The sequence below is a fragment of the Ursus arctos genome, unplaced genomic scaffold, assembly GCF_023065955.2.
Source record: "Ursus arctos isolate Adak ecotype North America unplaced genomic scaffold, UrsArc2.0 scaffold_16, whole genome shotgun sequence".
In the NCBI taxonomy this organism is placed as follows: Eukaryota; Metazoa; Chordata; class Mammalia; order Carnivora; family Ursidae; genus Ursus; species Ursus arctos.
In genome coordinates this window covers 37851098-37861978 of record NW_026622830.1, presented here as the reverse complement: position 1 = coordinate 37861978, position 10881 = coordinate 37851098, and the positions used below count along the sequence as shown (strand labels likewise).

Below are 10881 nucleotides of genomic sequence, written 5' to 3'. Positions count from 1 at the left end.
AACATTTTCATTAGTACAGTTCTTTCATCATAAATCCTAATTTCCTTTATATCTTTAGAGACTTTGACAATGTCCAAATTTGGTCTAATTATATAGAAGTAATGACTGTAAATTATTCTTGGTGGGGTTTTTTTAAGATTTTATTTATTTAAGAGGGTAAGTGAGAAAGAGAGAACAAATGGGGGGAGGAGCAGAGGGAGAGGAAGAAGCAGACTCCCTGCTGACCAGGGCGCCCAACTCAAAGCTCAATCCCGGGACTCCGGGATCATGACCCAAGCTGAAGGCAGACACTTAACTGACTGAGCCACCCACATGCCCCTGTAAATTATTCTTGTTCAGAATGGAGTGGAATATCTTCCTTCTATGTGGGCAATTCTTAGTGTATAGGTGTTAAAATTATTATATAACTGAAAAGGGTCTCTTAAGGTCTGAACTGTAATCAGTATGTAGAGGATGGAGATTTATCTGAGGGAAGATAATATGTATGTCACCCCAATCCTGTCGGGCCTGGGGAAGAGAAAAGCTGTATCCATCAGAATAGGAGGGCCAGGGATGCCTGGGTGGCACAGTTGGTTGAGCAACTGTCTCTTGGTTTCAGCTCCGGTTGTGATCTCGGGGTCATGGGATCAAGTCCACGTCAGACTCTATGATCAGCAAGGAGTCCGCTTGGGATCCTCCTTCCCTTTCCGTCTGCCCCTCCCTCGCACACGTGCGCATGCTCACATGTGCCCCCCCCCCCCACACACACAATCTCTCTCTCTCTCTGAAATAAATAAATCCTTAAAAAAAAAAAGAATTGGAAAGCAGTAGGTAAGTGGCAGAGTTAGAAGTTGTATTCTTGCCTTTGATAACAAAGAGATCCGGGTGTTAAGGAGAATAGCCCCTATGGAGTGGAAAGATGACACTTTCCCAGACATGTGAGAAAGATTCTTGTGAAATTTTTCCAGAAAAAGGAGTGAGATAGGACCAGGGAGAATGCAGTTGAAGTATTAGTTGAAGAACCAGTTATCTGTCAGTATATAATGGACTCTATGCCTTTTATATTTTCTTTGCTCTTTTGTGGGATTGTTAGCTCTATTTTGAAAATTCCAGTCTGTTTTAGATGTAGTAAGAGTAACCAGAGAAAGACGTTTGAAAGGAAGGTGGTCGCAGCAGTTATCAGAATGAGAAAAAGCCAACGAGAAGGTAAAATTCAGTAGGAGATTCCTCTTCCAGGGTTTACACCATCTAGTTTCTTAATTTTATTTCAGTAAGGGAAGAGCTTTTCTCACAAATGCTAATACCACTTGGTTTTAAAAGGTAGGCCTTTGGAGAAGAGAAGGGAGTTGATATTTATTATTTAGCTGCCATGTATTTAACAAACACCAAACACTACACTTTAACTTTATTCTGTCTTCACATCTACTCCAAGAGATAGGTACAGTATTGCTATTCCCATTTTCTAGAAAACTGAGGCTCAGAGAGGTTAAATAACATACCCAAAGTCACATGGCTAAGTAAGGAGATATGAAATGTTATTTCTGAACATCAGGCTTGATGATGTCCAAAACTAAGTATCTCACAAGCCAAAATAATAAATGTCCTAAAATCATAGTTGTTTTTTGTTGGAAATTTTAATAGATAACTTCTAGTCCATTCAATAGAAACTGTTAAAATTAAAGTAAGTGAAGAGGAAAACGTTCAAATAGCAATCAGTAACTAGTGAAACAGATTATTGGTATTTGAAAAATACTTATAAATGTGGACTTAAGCCTGACTAAAGAGGAAACTGGAAGTCAACACAGGGAGTTAGTGGTTAGTGTTTATACAGTAAGCAACAGGGACTTGCGGGTTTTTAAGCAGATGTGTGCCTTGCTGGAAACAGTACTCAGGGAAAATTATTCTGAGGGTAGATGTAAATTAGATTAAAATTAGAGCAATCATGATTAAATCTGTGAGGAGGCTGTTGTAAGAATGCAGGCATGAAATGATGAGGTTCTGATTTATGCTATGTTTTCCAAAGGAAACTGAAAACTCACCCTTACAGAAATCCCTTTGGCAGAATTTTCTCTGGAACCTTATAGGTGCAAACTCACTCTCTTCTCACTCCTACATCTCTCCAGTTGTGTACCCACTTCTGGTGACTTAGATTCATCCACACACTTCTATCCCTGGCCTGGCCTGCTCCCATGATTTTAGTCCCAGTTTTTGGAACCATCGTTGTTGCCAGGTTTGTCTCTCATTGCTCGTCTCACCTCTGCCAACCTGCATTCCGTCTGTGAATTCTCCTATGGCTTGTGTTATTCTGCTTTCCAGTCATTACAGTTTAATTCCCAGAGCTTTACTTCTCAAGTGGCTGCCTATTCTGGAATGAATACATTATCCTTTTGTAGTTCCTGACCTCCTGCACTCACCATCTGTCCACTCCAAAGTCCTTGCTGACCCAGCTCAACCCTTAGGTCATGCCAAAAAGAAGAGGTGAGGACTGAGCACTGAGAAATAGACAATCATTAGCAGATATAAAACCAAAGAGGAACTCTAAAATAGAGGTTTGAAAGGAAGAAGGATGTCCAGGATATTGTAAAGTCACAGAAGCCAATGTCCTGCACAGAGTCTGAAAGAAAGGTCAGAAAGGAACCAATAGCTAGTATTTTTTATACCATTACTACATATAACGAAGAATGAAGCACCATTTTAGAGAACTAGGATGGGAAAATCAATAAAATACTTCTGTTTACATTTACATTTGTAAATATTGTTTGAACAAACAAGTAAACATTTTATTTGCCTATAACTCCCTAGGCAGATTCCCTCATAAAGTACAGAGGAGGTTTTTTGTGTGTTTTGGGGAGTTGGGCTGCTTTTTTTTTTTTTTTTTTTTTTTTCAGAATCTTAGTCCCATTAATCAGTGTCCCAATGTTCATTCAAAGGAAGATGAACCATGTCTTGGAAAGAAAGGACATGAGCCACATTGGGGAAATGAAGGGTAAAGCCAGGAGTTAGTGTCTATCAAGCCTTTCATGAGAAAGTGGATCTGAAAAGAATTGTCATCAAGACAATAAATATTCTGGGATATTATTTTCTTCTAATCCTTCTCTCAATGCTATGAGTATATTATATATTACTTATTTCGGCATTATTTACTGGTCTAATGTAGCTTCTGAGAATTGAGAGTTCTATCCAAGGAGCCCTAGTTGGCTGAAGAAGGAGACAGGTTTTCAGTCATCAACTATTGCATAACAACAGTGGTTTGAAACAACAATGATTTACTGTTTCTCATGATTCTCTGTGGTTTGACTGGGTGATTTTTCTACTGGCCTCACCTGGGCTCACTCATGAAGGTTCACTCAGCTGGCAGTCAGTGAGACAGCTGGGCCTCTCTCTCTTCTCTCCACTATTACCCCTGGCTTCTTAAGGGTATGGTGGTCTCAGGGCATTGTTCCAAGAGGGTAAAAGAGGCTGAAAGGATTAAGGACTAGCTTTGGAAGTTAGTGCCACATTTGTTAGCCAAAGCAAGATACAGGGGCAGCCAGCCCATTGAAAGAGTGGGGAAAATAGTCTCCGTCTCTTGGTGGGAGGATTAGGCAAAGTCACATTGTAAAGGGGTATGAACATATGTGGTAGTTGTGGCTTATGGAGGCCATTGTTGTTACAGTCTACCACTGGTATACTCTCAGGCCCCAATGGTTCACATCTGTCCCATGTGATTCTCCCCCTTCTAATGTTGCCCAAGACTCATCCAATCATGGCATTTGGCTTAGAATCTATGATCTCATAATCTGTATCAGGTCAAGATGTCAGTGAGACTCCTTGAGTACAGTTCTTAGATTCAGACACCTATGAAATAAAAAGACAAGTTATCCTCCATTCCCTCACATACCCAATGCATATTGGAGAAATAGAAAACCACACAACACTAGACACTGCTGTCTAAAAAAAGGGAATGAAGCATGTATAACAGTCACTTGTCCATGGCAATTTGGAAATCCAGCCGGGTGCATGTTGGCAGGTTTCTCTGCTCCGGGAGGCAATGTTCCTTGATGAGGCCCCTGTTCTGTCGCTGTTGGAGTAGTTCCCTAATCTTCTATTTTCCTTGGTTCTTGGCAACACCCTCTGGGTTCCTGATTCTGACCTCTGATATCAGTGCTCATATACAGGGAAGTGATAAAACAATGGGACAGGTCTCCAGCAATCACCTGTTCCTCAACTGATATTTAAAAGCCTACTGGAAAGTCTTGTGCAGGATACTGTTGGTAGCAGAGTCTGTTCCCCAGTAGCCAATCAAAGCTTCATTTTCTTTAGGTGAAAACCTAAAAGCCTGAAGTTTAGAGAAGAAATATATTTTTGTTGTTGTGCATCTTCTGGAAATAATGAGCAACTACCTTTATATTCTTTATGTTTTAAGCTATTAAATAGTTTGTTCCTTCAGTTAGATACTTACACCTCCTCACATTTCCCTAATTCTTTTATCTACATTTTTATCTACACTTATCCTACCTTTGATAATTGCTTTTAGCCTTGTAATTTTCATGTTAATATCTGGCCACTCACAGCTTGATTTTCTAGTCCAGTGTATAATACAAACGTTATTCCACTTAATATCCATAATTTTCTCCTCTTGTTCTGATACACATGACACTTTGTACTTCTTGTTCTGTGTCTGTATTTTCTGCACATACTAACTCCAATTTTTTTCTGTGTACTTGGGGAATATAACAATGGGAATACATCAAATCATATTGCTTTTTCCAGTTTACTTTGTCTGGTTGTGATAATGGAGATTAAAAATTGCTAGACATTTACTATAGCTATATTAGTCACATTGTCTGATTCCTAATATGCAAATATAATTAGGCTAAGTAATTTGTTTTGAAGAAAATGCCTTAATTGAGAGAGAAGTCATATTATGGACAAAGCATTAATAAATTCTGATTAAGTCTCTAATAATGCTTTTTCACCGTGGTCCTTTTAAAATACTAATTTACATATATTATTATCTTGAAGGCATCTTAAATCCTTTAAGGAAGTAGGCCTTCTTTATAACAATCATAATCGTAATTATATGTATAGATAACATTAAGCACTAAATATGTATTAAGTACTGTGCTAAATACTTTACATAGATTACTTTATTAGATTACCATAACAAATTCATGAAACAGATACAATATCAGGACTAGCATACAGGCCTGTTTAACTCAAAGGCCACGTGGTGGACCATTACGCTATGCTGATTGATAATAAGTATGAGTATCCATGGCCCCAAAATGATCATTTGGCAAACTTGGAATAAAAGGAGTTTCATTTATAATAACATTCTTATTCTGGCATAATTTATTTCACATCCTTAACCTGAAAAGAGCAATCCTAATGTATACAATTTTATGAAATATATATAATCTTTAAATTTTTTTCATATGCTTTATATCAATGCATTTGTCACCATGAAGTTGTTGAATATTTATTTAGAATTTGCCAATTGTTTCCCTAAATACAATATCAATGATAACATTAGAACATTCATAACATGCTCTTAAAAGTATAAGCTCACCACTTTTGGAAATATAAAATTTTGACTATCCATATTTGTGTTGAGTCAAATGCTTCAGTCTATAAAGTGAACAAACATAGCACATATATGCATTTTTTACTTCAGGTCATTTTTACAGTGCATCAAATAATTTTTTTAGTAATTAAAAATTTATCATCCTACTAATGTAGTAGACATGCCGTGTTGTGACACCCTGTTATATCAGGTTTTCAAAGACCTATTTCTCTGAATATGTAAGTTCAGAAACTTCAAGTCTTTGTAAAAAATGAAATATACCAATGACTATATATGTATTCTATATGATGTATATATACCATATATATTCTTTACAAAAAGATTTGTTTTAAAATACTTATGAAAATTATTTTCTTAAATTTCAAAGCCTGATGTAATCATACTAGTCTACATTTCTCAGGTATTTGTATCATTCAACTACATTAATTTTTAATATCTCTCTGACATATGAATCCATGTATAAATATATAAAAGATTATATTCCTCATATGTTTTAATATTCTTTATTAATAAATGACATTTATTTACATGGATACATTTTAATTAAGTTGTAGCTCAGAAAGTTTTCTGCTATTGTAAGTGGTCTATTATTTGTAGAACTCTTTCATATTAACTCAACTTCGGGATGCTTGATTAAAGTAGTTAGATTGTTTCTGGTGTCAAGTTACATCTGAAAAGTTATCCGTGAAGGAATTATTTTGTACCACATTACTGGTAACTTTAAATTTAAATTATTTTCCATTATTATTCTTAAGATTTCTAAAAGTTCTCTAGAAAGTTTTTTAGTAAAAGATGATATACTGAAATGTTAAAAAGAAAAAAGGAAAATACCTTCAATTTTATAAAAATTTTTGTATATTACAGATATTGAAGCAGAAAAGCATAATAAAAAGCAAAAGGAAAGAAATGTCACCACACAGGTAAATATTTTGCTAAACCATTATATTTCTCTAGTACAAAATTGAGGCCACAGGCACTAAACATAGTATTTATTTAGCATGCTCAGAATTTCTTAACCAACTAATTACTGGCTGTTGTTTCTGTTCTTTTTTTTTCTTCATTGTCAATCAATATTTTTTTCATTCACTCAAATATTTACTCATTCTACTGTGAGAAGATAAGACTGTTATCCCTGAGCTTTCTCAGAAGCCATGACATGTCTAAGGTTCTAAACATTAAGATAAAAAGGACAGAGACCAGTCTGGCTTGTAGTTACAGGTGCTTATTAAACTTTATTAACTTAATGATTTCTTCTAACATCTTGGAAATAGGGGATTCAACATTTTCAGTCTATTCAGTCTATTCTCAACCCAGCAACCAGCATTATAATCTTATAAATGTAACTCATTTCAAATCATTCCTTTACTTGAAACCCTTTCATGGCCTCCCATCTCACAGAGTAAAACCAGTGTCTTACCTATTAGGCTCTGTGCTTCTGGCCCCTCTATTTTTATTCTGACATTATCCCCTACTACTGTCTCCCTTACACCATTCTGGACACACTGGGCTCTGTGTTATTCCTCAGAAACCCCGGGCATGCACCCACCTTTCTGCCCTTTCTGCCTGGAACATCCTGGAATCCAGATAACCATGTGGTTCCCTGCCTTCACCTTCTTCAGATCTTTGCTCAAACGTCATCTTTTTGGAAGGTCCTTCCCTGAACATTCTGTAAATTTGCAATCACACTATTTAAAATTGCAGGCCCTCTCACAACACCTTCTGTCTGTCTCCCTTCCCTGCTATATTTGACCTCTCAGAGTTATCACTATGTAACATATCATATTTTGTTATGTTTGTTCTCATTCTCCCTCCACTGGAATATAAATTCCATGGGAGCAGGGGTTTTTGTCTGTATTGACCACTGCTATTATCCCAGCAACTAGAACAGTGTCTCACACATAGCAGGCATTCAATAAATGTTTATTGAAGAAATCAATAAATCTTAAATCCTAATTAAAGAAGTAAACTTTGAAAAAATGTTTGTATAAATTAAAAATTCCTCCCTACATTGCCACATTTTCTAAATTCCTCCAAATTTAGCTGTCCCCCATTACCCTAACTAAAATATCACATAATCAGCGGTGGGATTATTTTCTGCAGAAATAGAAGTGACCTTGGCATAAGCTCAGAATTTATCCTTAGGCAGGTGGAAGGTAAAAAGACACCAGCTTCATCAGGTCATCTGGCTTTCCTTTGTGTCCTCTTGATATCTTGTGATATGCAGTGCCTGCCCAATGACATATGAAAGCACCATTTGTAATTAAGGAGCTCCATGAGATCAAGGACGCTGATCAGGCCCATTGGTGTTTTCCCCAATGCCCAGCATTAGTCATTGAGGCCCATAGAGTAAATATGGAAAGGACCCCAGCCCTACCCATGTAAAGCTAAGCAAAGAAGATATAAACCATACTAAAAGATCTCAGAATATGGAAAAAACAAAAGCACTATCTTTGTGTCAAAAATGAGAAAACATGCCCAGGTGCACTGCTTGTATATCTCACCAACTTCCAACGGAGTATCTGTTTTTTTAAACTTCCTTAGTACCAACCTTATAGAGCACAGACAGCAGAAGTGAAATACCAAGGACTGTACACTACAGCCAGAGTAAAGTAAACTCTGTTCACTAAATATGCCATATTGTTTCATGACTCCTTTGCAACTAAGATACTATCTGGCTGAAAACACCCTTCCCCATCTCTAACCCTATGGTAGACCTGGTAAATTCTGATTATCTTTCATAATTATTACTATTTATAATTTTTTTAACCTACATAATTATAGCTGCTCTTTCCTTGGTTTTATTCTTTCTGGCTTTACAATTCCACAGTTCACAAAAGAGTGTCATCTACTGCTCCATTCCCCCAGCACACACTTTCTAAAAACACACATACACACACAAAAAAACGGTTAAAGATATCTTGTCTTGTGTTAAGGATCTAATATTTTCAGGATTTTTGTGTATAATTTTCTTCAGTATTAAAGAATGATCACGATCACAGAAGTGGTAAACCCCAGGTATCTACTGTACTATCAGGGAGTAACCAATGACCTCAAAGGGAGCAATTCAAATGTACAGCTGAGGGGCCATTATGACAATCACCACCAAGAGCAACAATGAAAACTCTGAAAACAAGGAAAAGGGAGCCCAGCTCTCAGCGCTGAGCAGTTTCACCAGAGTTCCAAGAGTGCTCAGTTCCACTTTCTATTTCACCTAGACAGACACATTCTTCTTCTTGTTTTTGAGATAAATACCTTGTCCCAGTAGGTAGATGTTTTTCATACATTTTGGTACTTGATTTATGTCATTATAGTCACAATTCATATTCACAATCATGTCTTACAGTTACGTAATACTTTAGTCTTTGTGAAATCCCTTTGCATCATTTTATTCCTCCCAGCATTCTGTAAAGGATGTCAACTGGTTATTTAAATGGCTAGTTATTATCCCCAATTTACAAATTAGAATAACTAAGCCCATTCAGATTTAAAAGATCTTTGTATTACAAATGTCATTCATTCAACACAATGCCAACCATCCACCAAATATGGTTACTGGAATTTGGAATTTCCAAAAGGTTCTAATTTTTTTTTAGCTTTGTGAAATCTCTGTTTGATATTGCTTAAATTTGTTTTTGTGAGCTTCTGAAGGGTAGGAAAGTATCCTTGTTGTTGTTGTTGTTGTTGTTGTTGTTGTTGTTGTTGTTGTTAAATTAAGGCTTTTGTCATTGGCTAGCAGTGTTTCAAATGGCGGAGCTTCTACTGGTCTTTCAAATCCTTTAGTGGTCCGATGGCAGACTTTACTGTGATGGCAGAAGTGGTGGTCCAGGCATTACCAGCTACCATTTTCCTGTAGGAACCACAGAGCCAGATCCCCACAGCTCGTCTCTTCCTCTTGGTTTTGCCACAGAAGGAACAAATGTACTTGGTGTGCTGGCTTATTTCAGTTTTCTTCACTGTTTCCCTGAGGGAGGCCACCATAACAGGTCTCATATTTACCAATGATTTCAACTTTCTTGGTGCATTTAGCCATGTCGCTGCAAACTAGCTCCAAGCCCAGAGAAGCAAGAAGCTATCTTTTAATCTTTTCTAATGCAATGCTTTGCATACGGTATGTACAATAAAGAGTTTACAGATTTAATTAAATATGCTACTATAATCTCCCCAAGACCTTGGTTATAAAATGGGTTGTTTCTCCATCCCCTGGACCCTTACTTTCTTTCTAATCACCTATCTTGGCGTCCTACTTCTCCAAATGTTACCTTTACCTTCACTGTAACTGAAATCTAGTTTTCTCCTGAGAACTTCCCCTGCAGCCCTCTCAAGCATTTTCTCCCACAACACAATTATTTTGGCCCTAGTTGGGGTGGTGGGTATCCTTCCCTTTTCTTATTGCGATATTTTCACTGGGAGAATAATAGGAGATGAGGACAGAGAAGTGGCTTGTGGCCTTTCTCTCCAGTTCTCGGAGATTTCAGTATCCATGAATTCTAGCTTCTCAATCCCATTAATTTTTTTTTTTTTTCCTCCAATGACTGCACCCTCTCTCTACTCCCATGGTCATAATCTTGACTATATCTTTTCCAAATTAAAAGTTTAAGCTTCCAAGTTTCTGAAGACCACCTGGGGCTTTCCAAGTTACTCCACCGATGCTTCAGTCCCACCAGGACCTGAAATCCATGTGCCCCTTTCACTATTCATCATTCCATTCACATCCTCATTTCCGTTCTTAGTTAGCTTAGAGTTGATGGCTACACTAGAGGAGATCAGTTCCTTTTTCAAAACCTTGGGAACAAATGTGTTCCAGAATTCAAGGGGTTTTTTTGTTTGTTTAATTGTGGTAAAATATACATAAAATAACTATTTTAATTTAAGTGTACAGTTCATTAGTGTTAGTACACATTAGTACACGTTGTTGTACAACCAATCTCTAGAACTCTTTCATCTTGCAAAACTGAAACTCTATACCCACAAAACAACTTTACACTTCTCCTCTCCTCCCAGCCCCTGGTAACCACCATTATAGTTTCTGTTCTATGATTTGATTACTCTAAGTATCTCATATAAATAGAATCATGCAGTATTTGTCTTTTTGTGACTGGCTTATTTCACTAAGCATAATGTCCTAAGGTTCATCTTCATGTAACAGGTGTTAGAATTTCCTTCCTTTTTAAGGCTGAATAATTTTCCATTGTATGTATGTGCCATATTTTGTTTATACATTTATCTGTTGATGGACCCTGGGTTGCTTACAACTTTTGGCTATTGTGAATAATGCTGCTATGAACATGGGTATACAACTATCTCAATATCCTGCTTTCAGGTCTTTTGGGTATAAG

The 10881-nt window shown here is 36.9% G+C and overlaps 1 pseudogene; it reads right to left on the bottom strand.

Annotated features, from left to right (window-relative positions):
• Positions 1-9301: 9301 nt before the first annotated feature.
• On the bottom strand, positions 9302-9575 carry LOC123001257 (60S ribosomal protein L37a-like; annotated as a pseudogene).
• Positions 9576-10881: the final 1306 nt, after the last annotated feature.